This window comes from Monodon monoceros, unplaced genomic scaffold (assembly GCF_005190385.1).
Source record: "Monodon monoceros isolate NGI ecotype Baffin Bay Population unplaced genomic scaffold, NGI_Narwhal_1 Super_Scaffold_3, whole genome shotgun sequence".
NCBI lineage: Eukaryota > Metazoa > Chordata > Mammalia > Artiodactyla > Monodontidae > Monodon > Monodon monoceros.
The window spans coordinates 81,651,623-81,673,097 of record NW_021703780.1 but is presented as its reverse complement, the minus strand read 5'-3'; the positions used below and the strand labels follow the sequence as shown (position 1 = coordinate 81,673,097).

Sequence of the window (21,475 nt, the reverse complement as noted above, 5' to 3'; positions counted from 1 at the left end):
CGCGGGCCTCTCACTGTTGTGGCCTCTCCCGTTGCGGAGCACAGGCTGCGGACGCGCAGGCTCAGCGGCCGTGGCTCACGGGCCCAGCCGCTCTGCGGCATGTGGGATCTTCCCGGACCGGGGCACGAACCCGCGTCCCCTGCATTGGCAGGTGGACTCTCAACCACTGCGCCATCAGGGAAGCCCACAAAAGTGTGCCAGCACTGTGCTAAGTGGTATACGGTTAACTGAATTTGATCTTCACTGTAGCCCATGAAGAATGAAACTTGTGACCCCTTTTACAAATAAAAGAACTGAGGCACAGAGAGGTTAAGTAGTTTTCTTAACGTCACAGAGCTATTACGTGGGAAAAGTGTCCTTGGCAAATTATACCAGCAGGACACCCTGGGTCTTAAAAACACCCCCTATTTACCTCAGCTTCCTTTTAGTCACTGCTCTGGGGAAATAAAAGTGTCCTCAATAACTTAGAACTCAAGCGCTATTGTTACAGAGTTGGCAGGTCATAGCACTAACAAATATTAAATATGAATAATTTACCAGGCACTATATGTATTCATGCATTTAGTTTTCATTCCAACCCTATTAGATAAGTTAGATAACTTACCTATTTGGTAAGTTCTATTATTATTATCTCCCATTTTATAGATGGGAATATTGAGGTACAGAGGTTAAGTAACATACACAAACCTCACATAGTTAATAAGTGGAGGAGCCAAGGTTCATCCCAGGCAGTATAATGCCAGAGTCCACGAGTTTAACCATGACACATCCTAGCTCTTGATGGATAAGGGCTGTCTGCCCACTGCACATGGCATATTTGTGGCATCCTGAATTTAAGCTTCAGAAGTGCACTAGTGCCCTTGTTGGTACAAAACCTACCAGAATGTTAGAAACTGCCTATACGGTTCAAGAGTTCCCCAGAAGAGAGCTGTTGTCTGAGTTGTCTTTCAAGTGAAGGCTCCCGAACCTGTTTGGTGAGAATGCAGAGGGCACACTTTGCCTGCACACAGCCATAACCTGTGCCAGGTGGTGATGATGGGGAAATGCCCAAACTGATGCTGGGGAGCCCTGGGAGCCCTCAACATGTGGGCTGTGGTCCATCTTAGACAACCTGCAGCCTGCTTGGAAAAGCCTAAATGCATGAGAAACCCACTGCAGGTTTGCCTGCAGTGATGGTTTTTGGAGGCCTCCTCAACCATACGTGTGATTTTAGTAATCAAACAACATTTATCACTACCACCCCATTTTTAAAATCAGCGATTTGAAGACATGCTTGGAAAATTAAAATAGTATTGGCTACCTTGTCTCTTTAGGTGTGTATAGAATTATTATAATAGTGAGATGACAGAAAATGTGGAAAAGCAGGTGGGGTTCAAGAGGTGCTCTGTGGTAGAGACCGTGCATGGGGGTGGGTGGGGAAGAAGAGGACGGTAGCTCGACTTACTGAGAGCTCAGCAAACAGCCGATACTGAGTTTTTCATGTATTGACTCATCTAAGCCTCGCAACAGCCGATAATGTTATTTATTGTTACTTTAACAAATGAGCAAATGGAGGCATAAATAAGGTAAATAATTTGGCCATGGGTAAATAGCTCATTAGTAGTGAAGTAATCTCTAGGCAGTCTGGCTACAGAAACCATAGTATTTGTCTTTATTCATTCAATAAAAAATTATTGCATTCCAGTTAAGGGCTAGGATTTCTGATGAGCGCTGCGTTATCAGTGTAATATTTAGCACTGCTGCCTTCCTGTGGCCCATCCTAAGCCTTACGGATTCTCTCATTTGTGTATGGGTGTGTGTTGTGTTTATTTTAAAGGCAATGTACATGATGGTACTTTCTAACATAATATTTCTGAAAGATACCAGGGACCTTGGAGGGACTGAACATGCCCAGAATTCCATGATGTTATGTGTTACTCCTTCCAAAAATCACATAGAAAGCCATTTGAAACATTTTCCTAGTTCTGCAGTGCACAAACAGAGTTAGGATTTTGTACTCACACACACACACACACACACACACACTAATATCGTACTTTAAATCTGCAGCTCAAGAATCTGCCTCATGATCATAAGCTGTTTTCATATGAAAAAGTTTAAAAACTTTTGAATATTAGACCCACATCCTTGGAAATTCAAGAAGTGAATTTGACAAAGGCTTGACAAAAGGCTTCAAGAAGTCCTTCGGTGTACAGGTGTGTGATTTTGTTCAACCCAATATTTTCCAAACTTACTTGCAGATGTAATTCTTCTTTCAAGCAGTGCTTACCAGTGAACTGCTGACCACGCTTTTGAAAGTGATGTTCTAGATATATCCTGTACCGTTAAATAATAAAGCAAGACGACTGTAAGCTTCCTCGGTTTTACCTTAGGTTAGATCTGGCCACAAGATAAAACCTAGGTCTATTCTGATTCTGTTTTTTGGCCGCGCCTCACGGCTTGTGGAATCTTAGTTCCCTGACTAGAGATGGAACACGGGCCCTCAGCAGGGAGAGAACAGAGTCCTAACCACAGGACCACCAGGGAATTCCTTATTCTGATTCTTTAAATAAAACATCTTAGGACTCAGTCAAGAGATGTTAACCTGAGTACAAGGCAGTTAGGATCTCCTCTGCTCCAGGCTTTAACAGGAGAGGTACCATATCAAGATGCAGGAGAAAATGGCTCAGTGATGCCTTCAGAGATTTACTGTGCCCCCTGCTTTCATAAGCACTCATCTCTTTGTACTTTGAATAAATGTGGAAATATTAGTGAGCCAAACATTAATAATCCTATTAAAAAACAAAATCATTGCAAGACTATCCAATCATATTTATTTTTATCCTCCCTCATTTCTGGACTGAGGCCTTATTAGGTGTGCCCTTTCATCAGGAGACTTGGGGAGAGTCTCAGCCTGTCACCCACAAACACGATCTTGCCACACTTGCAGTGATAGAATATGTTGCATAATGTCCTCAGACTGTTAATGCCATTTGCATTTAAGTGTGTGAACCTGGAGGCACCAAAGCTCTCTTAAAAGCCCCTTCACAAGGCAATTTGGCCACGTCGGTGACAATGAAGAGTCTATCTTTTCACCCAGTGCTCCACCAACTTTAGGAATTAGCGTGTGGAAGATATTACTGAAATATGAAAAGATGAATATCAAAAGATCTTAGATTATTATTTCTAACAGCAGGAAACTGAAAACTGCCTAAATGTGATTGAATAAGGATTAGTTAAATAAGTGACCAATCATTCATGTGATAAGAATACTGGGCAGCCATTAAAAAAATAGAATAGCCCTTCTCGGCTGGTGTGGAAGCATGTCCAAACTGCATTGTTGTTTTTTTTTCTTTCATCCATTTTTTTTTCTCCGCACTGCACAGCATATGGGATCTTAGTTCCCCGGCCAGGGTTCGAACCCACACCCCCTGCATTGGAAGGGCTGTGTCTTAGCCACTGGACTGCCAGGGAAGTCCCGAAATTGCATTGTTAAGTTTAAAAAGAATCAAGCTACAGAACAGTAAATATAGTATAATTGTCTTTAACTTTATTTGCTTATATGTCTGTGTGTGTGTGTGTGTGTGTGTGTGTGTGTGTGTATAAAATGTACTTATAGGAAAAATAGAAAAATATATTGCATAGTATAAATTTTTATTATCTCTGAGAGTGAGATTATGGAAAGACTTTTGCTTTCTAAGTAATGCTTTTCTAAAATTTTTTAAATAGGATACTTGGATTCATTTTATATCAGAAAAATAGAAACAAAAATAATCAGTGTATTCATTAAACTTTACCTCTTTGAAGCTGTATGAAGAGAATAAAAACATTGTGTTGATCACTCTCCCTCCGTTAGAAAACTAGTCGTCTTTCTCACTGGACAAAGCTAAGTGGAAGCTGAAAATTCCTAGTTGCTTTATCTAAAAAGAAAAGGTCTGCTCTTTTTTTTTTTTTTTTTTTGTGGTACGTGGCCCTCTCACTGCTGTGGCCTCTCCCGTTGCGGAGCACAGGCTCCGGACGTGCAGGCTCAGCGGCCATGGCCCACGGGCCCAGCCGCTCTGCGGCATGTGGGATCTTCCCGGACCGGGGCACGAACCCGTGTCTCCTGCATCGGCAGGCGGACTCTCAATCACTGCGCCACCACGGAAGCCCACAAAAGGTCTACTCTTAATGACAACTGACAGAATGATTTTTTCTGATTGTAAAAATAATACTTGATTGTTAAACATTTAGAAAATACAGAAAAGGACAAAAAAAAAATCAAAAAAAGGAATTGATCCATAATCCTGCTACTGATGCGTTAATAGTTTGACCTGTTTCTTTCTTTGAAGTATGTATTTTTGTTGGCTGAGATCAGTTGCTGCCTGCATTTTATATTGTGTTAGACTTTTAACTTTTTAGGTATTTTGGCTACGTTGACCTCATCCATCCACCTTTCTTCCTATTTTCTATGTGTTCTTGCAAGAACCAGGATGCAAGATGGGGAAGGATTGCAGGATTGCTTTGAACATTCACATTTTTATTTCATTAAAGATAAACTCGCACATTGAGAGTAGGGACCAGGTTTTTTATATGTTGGAGTCTCTAGGACCTAGATGTTACGTAAAAGGTTGCTTAAGTGAACGAGCGAATAATTAAAGAATGAACGAAGGGATGGCAGGATTGAGGCATTTTAGAACGTAAAATCAGCAAGACCTTGTATCCCCCATGTTTAACGTCTTAGCCCCTGCTACCTACAGAGGCAGTGTAGTGCAGTGGGGGAAAGGTTCCGCTGAAACCAGGCAGTCTGGGTTCAAATACATGGCTTTGGCTCTAACCTGGGCATGTTACTTACATTTTTAAGCCTCAGTTTTATCGACTGTGAAAGTGGGGATCATAGTTCCTACTACAATGGATGAGTTAATATATACCAGGTAGACAGAAGAGTGTCTGAAGCAGACACTGTTTTTTTTGTTTTGTTTTATTTATTTATTTAGGCCAATTCTGGGTGACTTCTTTTTTTTTTTCCACACACACACACACACACACACACTGTACTTTATTTTCACAAGAGATAAACTGACACCAAGCATTGGAAATGGATGACCACAACAAAAGCAACAACGATTGCAATTACCAAACACAAAACACACTCATACTATGTCATAATATTGACATTCAGTCCAGGAATCCTCCACTGTAACAGCTCCTTTACTTTGCAGTGAAAATTGATTTGTATATTTTTTGCCTCTCAGTCCTTGTGGGATTTTTCTTTTTATTCAAACAGAAAGTCACCAAAATTATAGTCAGTCTCATCAGTTCACTCAGTCCCATCGAATTAATTTTTTTCATCTTGGTCTTTTGTTAGCACTTTTATGAGTTCATCAGTTTTCCATTAGAGTTCTGAAAATGCTTATTCATTCAGTTCAGCAGTGTAGTCAGTTACCAGAAACCTGTACTTGTCAGAGTCTCTTCCATGAGCAGACACTGTTTTGCTATTAATGTTTTTACTATTATTACTACTACTATGACATATGACGCTCCCTCATAGGACACACGAGCCCCAGCTCGTCACTCTAGCCTCCTCCACACTCACCATGTTCATACTGAAATAATTCCTCATTCCCTGATTAATAACAGCTTTCTCAAGCTTCCATGCCTTTTAATATATTTATCCCTGTGCTGAATGTCTTTCTCTTTTTCATGTTCTTTGTCTGCTGAATGCTTTTCTCTCTCCCTTCATTTCCCTCTGGTAAATTTCCACTCATCCTTCTGAACTCAGCTCCAAAGTCCCCTGCCCTTAACCAATTCTTTCCTTCCCTGTGTACCACCACCAACCATATCCTAAAGAAATTAAGTTCCTCCAATCCCGAAAGTATCCTCTAAATACTTCTCTAGCTCTCTTCCCATTAGCGTTGACTTGCTTGTTTATATACCTGCCACACCGCAACTGGACTGATTCCTTGGGATCAGGGTCAGCTTTACGTCCCAGCCACTGGCACAGAGACAGGCATACGCTATAGGCCCTCGGTAAATGTTTGTCAAGTGAGCAAAGTAAATGTAGCTTACACGCACAACTAAATTGATCAAATTTTGCAGAATGGGCTTGTGAAAAGATTGAGCCAAATTGAAAATAAGTTCTGCGTAACAACCTTAAAATTAGACTCTTTCAGCTTTCAATCTTATTTTGTTTTCATTACCTAAGATGGAGCTAGTGTTCCTACATTCAATTTTCCAGAGTTGATATTGTACTTGTAACCTTGAAATTTCATATACTGAACCCGTTGGGATACCATTTGGGGCATCGCATGATCGGATTTTGAAGCACAGGAGTCTCAGCATACGTACTGTAACCTTTGCTGCTTTATTCACCGTAAATACTTTTTGGAGACATTTAGGAGAATTGCTGTAAAATCAGCTACAGGGATAGTTTGGCATACTTCTCTGCTCTTAGATTCAAACAGCTTTTCTTGGAATTTCAAGGAAATAAGTCATCAACATTCGATTGCCTTTAGTATGGAAAGGCATTGCAAGTGTATGCAGAGGGAGTCCACTTAATCTTAAAACCTCATTTTAGCCAAATCTTCCAATATATTGTTCTACCCCAACCATTCAGCCAAACTATCTGAACATCACTGGCTTTCCCTTTTCCTTCTTACTAAAGCCAGAGTTACCATATAGGCAGCAATGAAGCAGGAGTGGAAGAAAAATTGGAGAAATGAATCATCCCAAAAGTCAATCATGTGACTTTTTTGAGAGGGAACCATTCTCCTAAAATCTAGAAAGATATTTGCTAATTTAATACTGTTCCAGCTGCCTATTCATGACAAAGAGACTTTATAAAAGTACACGTTCATGGTAAGACCTATTATTATCCCTGTTTACAGTGCCTTAAAAGAGAGGAATTAGTCTCAGCTCGATTTAAACTAATACAACATGAAGCATATTCCTCTGTAACCAATCCATTACTGTCAGCACCACATTCATGGTTCTTGTCCTGGAATTATTCCATGTAGTGCAACAACCGACAGTTTGAATGGTTACCAAGGATAAACTATATTCAGTATATCTGCTAACCTGGCAGAGTTTTAGTATTGGGGATTTGAGAGTGTTTGTCTACGTGAATGTGTGTGTATGTGTGTGTATTTTAATCCTCAAACTCATTTCAAGATGCTGAAATTATTTAAAGGGTCAGTAACAGAAATTGAATTTTGCAGGCTGTAAGTTCTGTCTGTACAGAGGTGAGCGTGCTTTCTGGTAATAAGTAGCCATAGATATTTACACAGTGAAGTCGCTAAGCTGAACATCAGAGTTGGTTTGAAGACTAGCCAATCTATGTGGAACAAAGAAATCGAATGCCATGTTTTAAAGGGCTATTGAGAGTTTCATAATCAGTACTTCACCTTTCCCTGCGTCATGTGGTTTTCCTTCTATGTTTCCCTGATATTGAAATGATGTGTGTCTTAAACCATGAGCATTTAGATCTGTGCTGCCTTGTGCATGTGTGAGAATCAGAGTTTTCATAATAATAGCTTATAACACATGCCAGTTGTAATCCTCAGGGACCTGTCCCATGTGCTGTTTCGGTTGCCTTTACCACCTCCCTGAGGTGCTAAAGGGGAAGTTGTTGGGTCTTCAGATGAAAAAATCAAGGCCCACCGAAAGGCAAAAGGACATGGTCTTAGAGAACAAGGAAAATGCACTCTAGTTGGCACTACCCGGAGTAAATTTACAAAGAATGAATTATTTGTTCATTGATGTATTGCCAGCACAAGAAGGCACTCAAATATTTGTTGAATATGTTGAACAGAGCCACTAAACACCCAATTGGAATATTTGTATTTCATACTGGTGCCATTTAACATGAATTACCTTAAAACATTTAAACCCAGTACTGATACTTTTGGTAGACCATCATCTCAGAAAGAGGCTGTTGGAATATCATTACAGCTAAATTGTCACTCCAAAAAAAGTCATAAAAATAGTATGATAAATGCTTGGATGGAGGGAGGACGAGGTAGATGGTCAATTCAGCTGAAAACACGATATCTTAAAATCTAGGAAAGGATGAGAAAACTCTGGAAGATATTTTCTCAATTTATTATAGAAATCAAATTTCTTTGTATGTTTTCTGCTTTTGAAAATGCTTAAGTGGACATCCTTGAAGATTCAAATCTTATATTTCAAAAGGAACATGGCAAAGAAACTTTTAAAAAACTAATTTACCCACACCCACTCTCTCTCTCTGTACATCCATCCATTTACCTGTCCATCTATCATCTACCATCTATTTGTCATCTATTTTTTCAACCCATACTAGAAGCACATGTCATTTGCCTTTCTGGCATGTTACACATGCTTAAGAGGCCTAAGGAGGAGGTTTGAAAATCTACCTTTATATTTTTCAAAAAGAAGAAATGGAATGGAAGACTGCCATTTCATAATTAAGGAGGCCTAATATTAATGTTTTACAATATAGATTCATTGGGAAATAGACCAAGTTACCCATTTCAGCTAAACCTGTTGAACTGGCCACAAATAGTTACAATTTAAATTTACTAAGAACACATGCAATATATGCCCTACGAGTACAGTTTACCTCCCAGCTGAAGTGAAGTCAGTAAGTATTTCACGGGTGTTGGACACCAACCAAGATTGTTTGGTTCACTCTTGGGAGAGACCAAAATATGGCTCAATGCATGACATGGCAAAGAGTTGGGGGACTATGGAGAGGTGGTCCCGGCTTGAATCCTGGTAGCACCACTAAGAGGGTAGGTGGCCTTAAGCAGTAATCTCCTAATTTCAGTCCTCACCTGTGAAGTGAGGTAATAATACCTCCTCATAAGGTTGTCCTGAGGATTCAACGAATTAATGTATGTCAGCCTCTTGGAACAGATAGCTAGCACTTAAATGTTCTCGTTTTTATTGTTGTTGTTATTGATAATATTCTTCCAAAATTCCCAAGAGGACTATTATACGATGTTCTCATTTATAAGAAGTACTTGGGCATAAATAACCACCATGATGGCATAAAAGGAGAATGTTGGTGAAAACATTTTAAATGTGGTATATACCCTGTTGGAAAAAAATGATAAACAGGAGGCCCAATCAAATGGAGGTACAGTAGTCCTAAAAATAAAAGTATCATTGCATATTTACTCCTAGATGCAAAAAGCATCTAGGATGTTAGGCTAGGATACTAACTTTAGCAGTGCTTCTTTATTCAGAAGATTTATTTTAACATCATGACCGTAACTTTCTCTTCTTTCTCATGACTCATCCTTTTCTCCCTCTAATCATCCTTGATTATCTTGCAAGCACCTTGCACTTTTTGGGTGTTTTTAATATGACTAGTTTTTCTTCAGGACACTCCACTGCTACAAATTCAAATTATAATCGTAAATTAGTGCCAGGGTACATTTAAGCAATTAGAATGCTGTAATTAAATTCTGCTGTGTATGTAATCTAATAATGCATACAGGTAAGTACAAAAGTAGAGAGCTGGGTTCTCAGTGTCTACTGACAGTTATTCATCTGTTCTCCAATTGTCTCACCTCCTATTTATCAGATGTGGGTGCCTTGGAACCTCCATGCTTATTAGTGGAACCTGACCTATTTAGGCTCGCCGTCTTGCATCGCTTAACGACTTGGCTGTAGATCACCACACCTCTCATTTTCAGAGCAGTCTCATAAACATTCACTCCCTTGCTTTGCAACCATGTTGGTGCAAGAGTTTATTACAAGGATTCAGATACTGGCAGAATGGTGGAGCCAGTGTCTCTGATATTTGGCCACGTGACAATACCATTCTTCCTGGGATCAAAAGAAATAAAGCAGAGCCTCCAGATCTCAGAATAGGGGCGAAGTAAAAAGACTTGGGTGGAGGAAGACTCACAGTTCTGATGATATTTTTGTAGCATCATCTGGTAGAACCTTGTTATCAAAAGGTTTGGTATTTTTTTAAAGTATAGATTAATTCATTTAAAAATATTTATTGAATGTCCACTATGTGCTACACTAGTGTGCTGTGTGCACAGTGGTGACTTGGATCTCTGCCCATGTGGAGTTTAGAGTTTTATGAGATTAATATCATATTGTCTCAATAATTAGCTGTTGAGTTAGTTTGGTATTTGTTTGTTTGTTTGTTTTCCTTTTCTGGTCCAGGATCCATCTAGGATCACACATTGGTTTTAGTTGTCATGACTCTATAGTCTCCATAACGGGAAACAGATGTCCAGTCTTTCCTTGACTTTTCTTACATTGGTATTTTTTAAGAGTATAGGCCATTTGCCTTGTAAAAGGTCTGTCAATTTGTGAAATACGGATTTGTCTAATTCAGTGATTCCAGACATGTGTTGGCCACGTCTTAGAATCATTAGGGAACTTGGTGAAACTACAGAGACCCACAACCTGCCCCGTTTCACCCTATACTACTTCAGTGAGTCTGGGTCTCTCTATTCTTCAGTGGCTTTAGGGTAACTCTGCTATACACCGACGTTTCAGAGCCACTAGTCTAATATAATTTCCTTGTGGCAAGAATACTACATAAGTGATGTTGGGTCCTCCTCAGTGTGTCTCACAGGGAGGCTTGCAACGTTAGTAAGATTTGTTTTGGGTTAAGGTGGTATCTACCAGATTTCTCTTCATCTTTTCCACTTTGTAATTAACAACTTGTCTGGAGTCAACACTTTGAGACTGTTTGACCATCCTGTTTCCCAACAGTCTTTGATCCAATGGTCTTGGTCTCCAGTGGTGATCTTGGCTAAGCCAGTTAGTACTATGGTTAGTACTATGGTATATGGTGATTGTAAATGGTGATTTGCTAATTCTATCACCTTCAACATTTCTTAGCATTCATGGGTAAAGAATAATTTTCCCTTCTCCATCTTTTTAAAAAATGGTTTTTATTATCAACATGGACTCATGGATTTCTTTTTATTCAATATATTATAATCCCTTCTCTCATTCATTTTGATGCTCTAAAGGCTCCCACTACCATAGCCTTGGAATCAACCATTTTTCCTTTCAGTGGAGAATGCTATCTAGAAACCAAGGTCTGGTTTCTACATAAACTAGTTGGAACTTCATCCCAAGAACAAAAATATGCACCACCTGTCCACCAAAAAACAACATGCATTGCACAAACCATACCTGGGCTCCACCTTGAGAAAAGATGATCTGATTCATTTTCCCTTCTTTCTCATTTCCATGTCTGTATATTCACTTGTATTATCCTCCCACAACCAAACACTAATTCATAAACTTTCTCTTTGTTCCCATGTTCATTGTGATCAAGTTTCTGAGAAGCAGTCTGTCCAAATACTTTGATCCTACTGCTTATATCTTTGAAACTGTGATACACACCCACAAAACACCTGTACTTGTTTGCTCTTCTTCTAATCCTTTTTAGTTTTTGAAAGCATCTTTTTTTTTGCGGTACGCGGGCCTCTTACTGTTGTGGCCCCTCGCGTTCCGGAGCACAGGCTCCGGAAGCGCAGGCTCAGCGGCCATGGCTCACTGGCCCAGCCACTCTGCGGCATGTGGGATCTTCCTGGACCGGGGCACGAACCCGTGTCCTCTGCATCGGCAGGTGGACTCTCAACCACTGCGCCACCAGGGAAGCCCTGAAAGCATCCTTATAGCTCATTTTTCTTTTTTATCCTCAAAACTCCGTGAAGTTGGGGGACAGATATATTATTTTCCCTTTACATTTTTAGAAAGTGATGCCAGAAAAGTAAAAGATTTTTTGATAACTTTGCGTATATACATATTCATATATATATATATATATATATATATATATATATATATCCTTGATAACTAGGTACTATGCTAACAGTTCCCATAGCTGATAAAGCCTGAGCTATGTTCTCATAGTTCAGAAAGCTAGGATTCCTTATTCTCAGTTGAAAATCAAGGCAAATCAACTGTATAGTGACTCGAGAAACATAAGAAGCATTCCCTTTTTAAAAAGGAAAGATAATAATACACCCATCGACATTTTCCTTCACTACTCTTTTAGTTGATATTCTACAAATGTTTTGAGTACCTGCTGTGTGCCAAGTGGTCCTGGAGATATAGCTAGGGTCAAAATAGGTAAAAACCCATGCCCTAAGGAGCTTACCTATTAGGCAGAGGTGATGGTAGATAGGGATAAAGACAATAAATAAGGTTATACTGCATTAGAAGGTGCAAACAGGGTCACCAAATACAGTTGCACAGGTTGCACACTGCCCGACTCTGTGCCCAATGGTACCATGGAGATCTTGGAGCTAAGCAACTTAGGATGAAACTGACATTAAGTAAGATGGGAAAGGCTGAGGGAAGATCAGTGGTTCTGTGTTTTGTTTTTTTTTCTTAACTTTATATTGAAGTATACACATGGAAAAGTGTATACAATGTAATTGTGCAGCTCAATGAACTTTCACAGATTGAACACATCTGTGCAACTAGTACCACTATCAAGGAAACAAAACATTACCAGCACCTGAGAAGCCCCTAGCATGTTCTTCCAGTCATTAATCCCCCCACTACCATGACTTTTAATAGTATTTATTAGTTTGGGCTGACTTTGTATTTTATAGAACTGAAGTTATACAGTATATGCTTTTTTAATATATGGCTTCTTTTGCTCAAATTATGTTTTTGAGATTCATTCATGTTGTTGTGTGTCATTACAGCCAGCTTATTCATTTTCCCTGCTGAATGGTAGTCCAGAGTATGAGTATACCACAGTTCATTTACATAAATGGGCATTTGGGTAGCTTTGCAGTATTTGGTTATTATAAGTAGTGCTGCCATGAGGATCCAAGTGCCTGCCCTTTAGTGGACATCTGTAAACATATCTATTAGGTGTATACCTAGGAGCAAAATTGCTGGGTCATAGTGCATGTGTATGTTACACTTTAGTGGACCTTGCCAAAAAGTTAGTCCAGAAGTAACTTAAGTTGGTCCACCAGCAGTGTATGGGAGGAGTGCTGTTTTGATGTGTTAAGTAAAATGTCTACTTTATTCAGTGCAATCAGTTATACCACCATACATTGAAAAGAACTGCACCAAAATATTATTTGGAGACAATTTCGCTAGGTGCCTAGGAAATGGAAATAAACTAACTAAAGTTTATTGGCATTATTGGCTTTGGTGAAGAAGTTGAATACAAATTAAATACACTAAAAATAATATCCTACACAATGATAACCAGATTAACAGAATGAAAAAAGTGGCCTATTTATGTTGGAAAATACAAAAAAAACGATTATTAATCCTAAACCAGGATGTGTGTGATCTTCATGGTATATCATAAAACTTTATGATCGCTGCAGAGCAATTTCAGTAGATACTTATTATGGTTCCAAAGAGGAAGGCAAATTACTATATCTTTTTAAAAACTTGACAAGATTATTTTTAAAATTTCTTTAAAAACATAAATGGAAAAGAATGGCAAATATTATTATGGAAAGTTAAAGCCTTTGTCATATCAGATACTGAGACATATTATAAAGGAAGAATGATTAAATGTTATGGAACTACACAAAAATTGAACCGTGTCCCAGAACAAAGTAGAGAACCATATATATAATGATATATAAGGATGTAAGAAGCAGCATGGTAAACAGTGCAGAGAGAATAACATTGAGAGTCTTTGGGGGCTACCCTTCATGGTAAGTGCTTTATATTTTATACTTTATGCTCTAAACAACTCAGTAAATTCAATATTATCATTCCCCATTTTGCAGAGGAGGAACTGAGTGAGTTTCAGAAAAAATTACTTAGGGCCCCATAGATTCTTCCAATGTGGGAGGGCCAAGTCCAATCTGACTTCACAGGAGGAGAGAGCACATCAGAGGGGATGAGATTGAAGGACACAATTTCTGCCCCATAAACAAGACAAAGCGTTAATATTGGTAACTCAAGTTGAACATAAACTCTCAAGTAGATAAGTGAACAAAGGGTCATTTCACAGATAGGCAATAGCAAATAATAGGCAATTGCAAGGGAAATACTCAAGTTGGTTAGTAATCAAAAAACTGCAAACTGGAACAATTTTGCAGTATTATTTTGTACCCTTCTTATTAGCAAAAATAATTTTTTTGATATGATGTGGTTTATAAACATATATACCTTTCCCTAAGATGAAAAATTAGTAAGCATATTTGATATCTTGATTCAGGTGATGGTCATATGAGTATATACACACATCAAAGTCATCGAGCTGCACAGTAAGAGTTGTGCATTTTACTGTATATACGTCAATAAAAAGGAAAAAAAACACTAAAATATGTTAACTGATGAAATCAGAATTATATGTGAGAAAATAAAGGCGGAAATAATTAGATGCTGCCAAGGTTAAGCTTAGTATAAAACATTCAGCATGGAACTCCCCTGGTGGTCCAGTGATTAGGAATCTTCCTTCCAATGCAGAGGATGCAGGTTCGATCCTTGGTCTGGGATCTAAGATCCCACATGCCGTGGGGCAACTAAGCCCGCGTGCCGCAACTAAGACCCGACACAGCCAAATAAATAAATAAATATTTAAAAAAAAAATTCAGCATGGTGAGTATAAAGCATTTAGCCCACAAATTTGAAATTCAGCTTCTCTTAAGAGCCAAAGCTCAGAGGAAGTTATGATCACTTACATAACGCACAGTGGTCATTAAGGTAAAAACAAAGCAGCTGCTCGAAGGAACACAGTCATCATTGGTCCTAAAAATCAGAAACTGCTCCCATGTGTCCTTGTAAAGGTAATGAACTATGTCCTGAACAACACACCTAAAGTTATTAAAATAATGAGTTTCTGAGGGTTGTTTCTTACGTTGTTTCTCAACATAAGTCAGGGGAGTGATGCCAGAACACAGTTTCTAAAAAGCAGTTTTGGGCTTCCCTGGTGGCACAGTGGTTAAGAATCCACCTGCCAATGCAGAGGACACGGGTTCGATCCCTGGTCTAGGAAGATCCCACATGCCGTGGAGCAGCTAAGCCCATGCGCCACAACTACTGAGCCTGTGCTCTAGAGCCCACGAGCCACAACTACTGAGCCCACGAGCCACAACTACCAAAGCCCATGCGCCTAGAGCCTGTGCTCTGCAACAAGAGAAGCCACCACAATGAGAAGCCTGCGCACCGCAATGAAGAGTAGCCCCCGCTTGCCACAACTAGAGAAAGCCTGCGTGCAGCAACAAAGACCCAAAGCAGCCAAAAATAAATTTAAAAATAAAATAAAATAAATAAATCATACCAAAAAAGGAGTTTTACCTCGGGAAACCTTATGGCTCAGTTTTGTAGGTTTCTGATGATTCTAGCTTAATCCAAGAATAAACTTAGTGAATCTAGAGCAATGGTTCTCAATTGGGGTGCCAAAAGGAACCCTTTGGCCATCTCTGGAGACATTTTTGGTTGTCACAGCTGGTGAGGAGGCTGCTACTAGACTCTAGTGAGCAGAGGCCAGGAATGCTGTTTAATACCCTATAGTGCACAGGACAGCCCCTCCCCCCAGTAAGGAATTATCTGACTCAAAATGTCAACTGTACTGAGGTTGCAAAATGCTGCCCTGAAAGAACAAATGTGTAGTATTCACTGAGACCATCCTCCATAAATATTGCCTCTCACAACTAGCTTGGATGGAAAAGGAGAAAGTACTGGCTTATTTACATAGGGGGAGGAGGGAGTGCAGGTGTAGTAATTATGGCCTGGCCTTCTAGGGGCATGATAACCCCTAGAAAATAGGAAATTGCCCAGGGAAGTATGTTTCTATGGCCTAGCAAGAGCTGCCTTGTTAGATGGTAGGTAGGTATTAAGTGTTGATGCGGCCTCTCTCCCAGCCAAATTGTATAAAAACTAGTTAGCCCATAGCTCTGGGCTTCTCTGGCCTGGCAGAGTCTTCCTTCCATGTAGGTGTGTCCACAGAAGGTATTAGAGAGGCTCCCGGGAGCTGTATCAACTCACTCATTTGTGTCCTTATCCCATTGGTTCTTTGCACTGTTTGCAGGCTTACTGGTAAACTAAGGTGAGAGCATAGAAGCAGCATCCAAGGCCTCATTCTCGACAATTTTTGAACTTTAACCAGACTTCGAAGTCTGGCCCAGCTCAGCAGTGGACACAGTTGACTAGCAATGTTAAGAAGCCCCTTTCTGTCCATCTGTAGTCACTGATTCTCTCTGGTTCACATCTTCCCAATGTCACCTCCAGAGGGAGAGAGCTTTCTTACCTTAGTTCTAATTTGGAAAATCCCTAGGAAGGTCTTTGAACCCTCTTCCATCACTTGCCCACAGAAGGATGATTGTATTTCCATTAGATCCAGTAAGGAGAGAAGCAATTCTCCAAAAGAATGGGATATTCTGTTCAGAAAGGGGGTTGGGGTATGAGGCAGTCGAGACAAATAGATATCCAACCCTCCCGGAAAATACATCAATTTTTTAACAAACTTTTTATTTTGAAATAATTTCAAACTTACAAAAGAGTTGCGAGAATAGCACACACACACACACACACACACACACACACAAAATGTATGTCTATCAAACCAAATTCACCGGTTGTTGACATTTTCCACATTTGTACTGGTGCTCTCTCTATCTCCCCTACCTCCAAATGTGTGTAATTTTTTTCTGAACCATTTGAGAGTAAGTTACACTGTTTACCCCTAAATGTTTCATGGTATCTTTCTTAGGATAACGGACATCTCTTACAGACCCATATAACAATGATCACATTCAGAACATTTAACATTGAACCTATACTGTTGCCTAATATGCAATGCAGTTGTATCAGTAGTGCCTTTATAACAACTTTTCCTCTTGATCCAGGATAACACACTGCGTTTAGTTGTTATAACTCTTTAGTCTCCTTTGCTTTCAAACAGTTCTTCAGCCTTCCTCTAGCATTCATCACACAGACACTTTCAAGAGTATGGGCCAGATTTTTGTCTCAAGGTTTCTCCTGATTAGATCTAGTGATGTATTTTTGGCAGAAATACTACCCAGCGGTGTGCTAGAACCAGTTAGTACCATCTATGAGAGCCAGTTGTCACATCTCTTCCCAGCTCCATGTTCTGTAATATCATACTGGTAGCTTGAAATCAGCCATGGTGGGAATGTTCACACCATGGAAATCAACAAATGCTACACATCAGAGCTTGTACCCCCTCCCCCATTTCTGGTTGTGAAACATTTACATTTAGCAGCACAGCACTGTATGTAGATGAAGTTATATCCTTCTCAGAACGTATCAGAAGGCACGTGATGCTGGTCTTCCCAGTTATTGGTGATATCTCATCCCTTGGTTAAGATGGTATCTGTCAGGTTTCACCATTGAAAAGTTACCATTTCCCCTTTTGTAATTAATTCTCCCCTATGGAGAGATCCTTTGTGATTATGTAAATATTATGTTTCTCATCTAACTTTCACCCAATACCTTTTACTTATTGAAAAGTACTGCCTGAATCAATTAGTACTATGACTGTTGCAAATTGTAATTTTTTTATCTCTTTTATTTCTCCTACATTTATTTGTTGCTGTTCTACAGGTGGTTTTTGTTTTGTTTTTTTGGTAGACTTAACCCTTAAATAGATGATGAGTAGTAGACTTGGAAACAAACAGAGGTTTCTCAACGTTTTGTCAAGTAGTTCTCCATCTGAAGTATTTGTGACCAAGTTATGAATGTTCATAGCTATAGTGCAGAATAAGTTTCCATGGAGTACTATCAATACATCAATACAGAAAATGCAGAATGCGTCTTCAGAAATAGTTTTCCCATTCTATGTGAGCGTGTATGTTTGATGGTGACATACTATCCTACCAACGGTGGAGGTGGCATTTGGAGTCATTTTTCTGATCTTACCTGATTCCAATTTTTACCAAAAGCATGCCTTTAGGACATTCCTGGTGAGATTTGCGCTGGCGTTAACTAAAGCACGGTCGAGTTGAAAGAGTCCAGGGTCAACATGTGCTGTGGGATTGAGTAGTCCACGTCCTGCCCCTGGCCCTCAGTGCCATCATCTGTAAAATCATAGGAGTCATATTTTCACAAAAGTCCCTTTCAAGTTCTAAAACTTTCTTTTATTCTGCTTTCCTACTTGGGTGTCAAAACCTAGAGTTCACCTCGTTAGCATGATGTCTTGGTCAACTGAGCCGACAAGTCAAGGACCAAAAGTGAGATGTCGAAGGTGGAGCCTGAACCCAGTGACCTCGTGATTGGATCCATAATCCTGTTAAGTGATCTTTGGGAGTATAGCACCAGCACTTGATCCTGTTTCACGTTACCTCTGTGCATTCAGCCACATCCCCTGCTTCACTCCTCTGCTTCTCTTTGTTTATCCTTGACAATCATGGAAACCCACTGAAGGATCCCATTACCTCTGCCTTTGAGGTGATCCCTTTCTCAAGTGTTAGCTTTCCCAGTACCTATAAGGTTACCTCGGTTGCCATGGTTGTAAGTAAAGGAAATGTTCTATCCAAGAGCAGACTGCAGTTTCTAAAGAAGTTTTACCCTTCAGACATGAAACTCCAGAGTTCTGTACAAGTCTTAATTAAATTTCACCATATGAAATGGCTGAGAACCAGGCAAAATAGTATTTTCTTGATGAATCCATTGTTTGGTGAACTCCACGCACAAGTCGGGTAACCTTGACAGTCAGTTTTAGAACTTAAAATATGTTGCCTTGTATTTCCAGAACAGTGGTTAACTGAAAGGTGAGGTGGGGCCTAAGATGTGTAAAAGAATGTGGGGCTTTGCCAAACCACTCATTTTCCTCTCTTCCTGGAATGAGATTTCTCAAAGGCCCTACTGTTCCGTCCCACCATTGCCTTCCTCCACCAGAATTGTGTCGGGGCCACTGGTGTAGGTGAAAAAGTCCACGGGCAAGCTTCGTATTTGCCTGCCCTCTCCCCTGGAGCTGTCTGAACCTGGTACTTCTCATGCTTTAGCTCCTCATTTCAGCATTTTTAATATTTGATGACCTTTCCAATGTAGAGAAATATTTGGCAACTTCCTTGAGAGTATCTGTTTGAGGTCTTTTAATTTACTAAACTGAAAAGTTGGTGTCTAAAATATTGTTCCAGTGACTCATCTAAGGTTCTGAGGACGCAAAGGGGTCCCAGGGTGTCAGAGGAGTTGGCAATAATTTTCAATATACTTTATACATCTTCAGTTTTTTAAAAAAAATATTTGATCTAACGCACTTCGCCTCTTCTCTCTGATTTTAAGACAGATTTGACTTTAACGAGTTCAGGTCTAATTTAAACTCAAACATGTTCTTGAGTTCCCCTGAGAAGCCCTCACCCCCATGCCCCACGTGAGTTTCTATTTCTTTGAAGATAAGGAATTTAGCTTTTCTAAAATTTAATCTCGATCAACACCCACCTCACCTGTTGGATTAACTGCTTCATCATCTTTCACCAGATTAGAAAACGACTGTCTCTTGCCTGAAAGACAGAGGGCAATTGATTTCTGCAATCAACCTGGCTTCTCTTTGATTTTATAATCTGTTTCTAGAGATTATAGGCGAGCTTTGAATTCCAAGGCTCTGGGCCTGTCAGCTTTTGAAGCGAAAAACTTTGAAGCAGATCCACTGCCTCAGGTTTCAGAAGGGATACTTAGTTGTTGGAGGATGAAATATAAGGGAAACACAGGTAATTATCACTGTTGACATTGTAATATCCCAGGTTTGGGGTTTGTTTATTTTATTTTATGGCTTCTAAAAGAATTATTGTTATTAGTTTTGGGTTTTTTTGTTGTTGTTCTTGTTGTTTTTTTGAGAAGCCCGATCAAATCACTTGGCCACTTGAGAGAAAAGCATAAACCTTCCAGAAATTCTCACTGAGCTAACTGCTTCTATAAACCTACCTAGTGTGCATTTACTTTAAAACTACTTAATTACTCACCACTGATGCACTTGGTATAATTAGAAAATTCTCCAGCTCAGATTTAACAGGTAGAAAGGAGAAAGAAAAAAAAGTGTAGGGCAATTTCCAGACCCATGTTCTTAAACACTATGCACTTTCAAGTACTAATTATATAGGATTTATGCAAGGAGGGGGTTATATGGTATTGTTTTAGCATGTGTTAATGCTTACAAGCTAGCATCTCACCAAAAAAAAATTTTTTTTAATAAAGACCCTGCTCTACTACTCAATGTTGTAATTTATCACATAATGCAATAATGGTATTTACATATGTCATCACATTTAACAAAATAAATGAAGGTGCATGTGAGTGTTATTGATAGAGGCAATACCCTGACACAGTTATGCATCCGTACCAGGCAACTGAAGAAGTATTCCTGTTAGTGACAGCCTCAAACTCCTATTTTTCTTTGGGATCTTAAAGGCTTTAAAAATAAAATAGTGGAGGGCTTCCCTTGTGGCGCAATGGTTAAGAATCCATCTGCCAATGCAGGGGACATGGGTTCAGTCCCTGGTCCAGTAAGATCCCACATTACGTGGAGCAACTAAGCCTGTGCACCACAACTACTGAGCCTGTGCTCTAGAGCCCGTGAGCCACAACTACTGAAGCCCGTGCTCCGCAACAAGAGAAGCCACCGCAATGAGAAGCCTGCACACCGCAATGAAGAGTAGCCTCCGTTCGCCGCAACTAGAGAAAGCCTGCGCACAGCAACGAAGACCCAACGCAGCCAAAAATAAATAAATAAAATAATTTTTTTTAATAAATAAAAATTTTAAAATAAATAAATAAATAAAGTGGTGGTGGGGAGGGTCGAGTGAGTACCAGATTTCCTTCTGGGAATGAAAATGTTAAAAAATAGAAAAAATAAAATAAAATCATGGAAAAATGATAAATTAGGGTTCATCAAACTTCAGTATAAAGCAACAGAATTTTTATCTCAAGCACTTTCTGTAACTGGTTCTTTTTTTTAATTTTTAATTTATTTGTTTTTGGCTGCATTGGGTCTTCATTGATGTGCGTGGGCTCTCTCTAGTTGCGGCGAGCAGGGGGCTACTCTTCGTTGCCGTGCACGGGCTTCTCATTGCGGTGGCTTCTCTTGTTGAGGAGCATGGGCTCTAGGCACGCGGGCTCAGTAGTTGTGGCGCACGGGCTTAGTTGCTCCGCGGCATGCGGGATCTTCCCGGACCAGGGATCGAACCCGTGTCCCCTGCATTGGCAGGCAGATTCTTATCCACTGCACCAGGGAAGCCTGGTAACCTGTTCTTAAGGCTTACATTTTCTCTACAAGAGTATAAATATTAATTCAATAATGTCTCATTGACACAGAAGTAGAACTTATATTTTTTATAATATTTGCATTGTGTGTGTACCAAAATAACTGCTATGACACAGGAAAACATTGAGCAAACTAATCTAAGAAAATCAGAGCTTCAAAATGAACTTGGAGAGGTAAAAATTATTCATTTAGAAGCTGTCTGAATTTTCAGTTTCAAAGTCATGTGTGTTCCTTCCAGAATACTGCTCTCAAAACACAATTTCCCACAGCTAATTAAAGTGCTGGCGCGCGCGCCCTCTCTCTCTCTCTCTCTCTCTCTCTCTCTCTCTCTCTCTCTCTCTC

The 21,475-nt window shown here is 39.7% G+C and overlaps 1 protein-coding gene across 7 annotated transcripts in view; it reads left to right on the top strand.

Moving 5' to 3' along the window:
* The window catches only part of FRMD4B (FERM domain containing 4B), a 336,083-nt gene that overhangs the window by 244,641 nt on the left and 69,967 nt on the right, over positions 1-21,475 (top strand). The gene's annotated exons all lie outside the window — the stretch shown is intronic.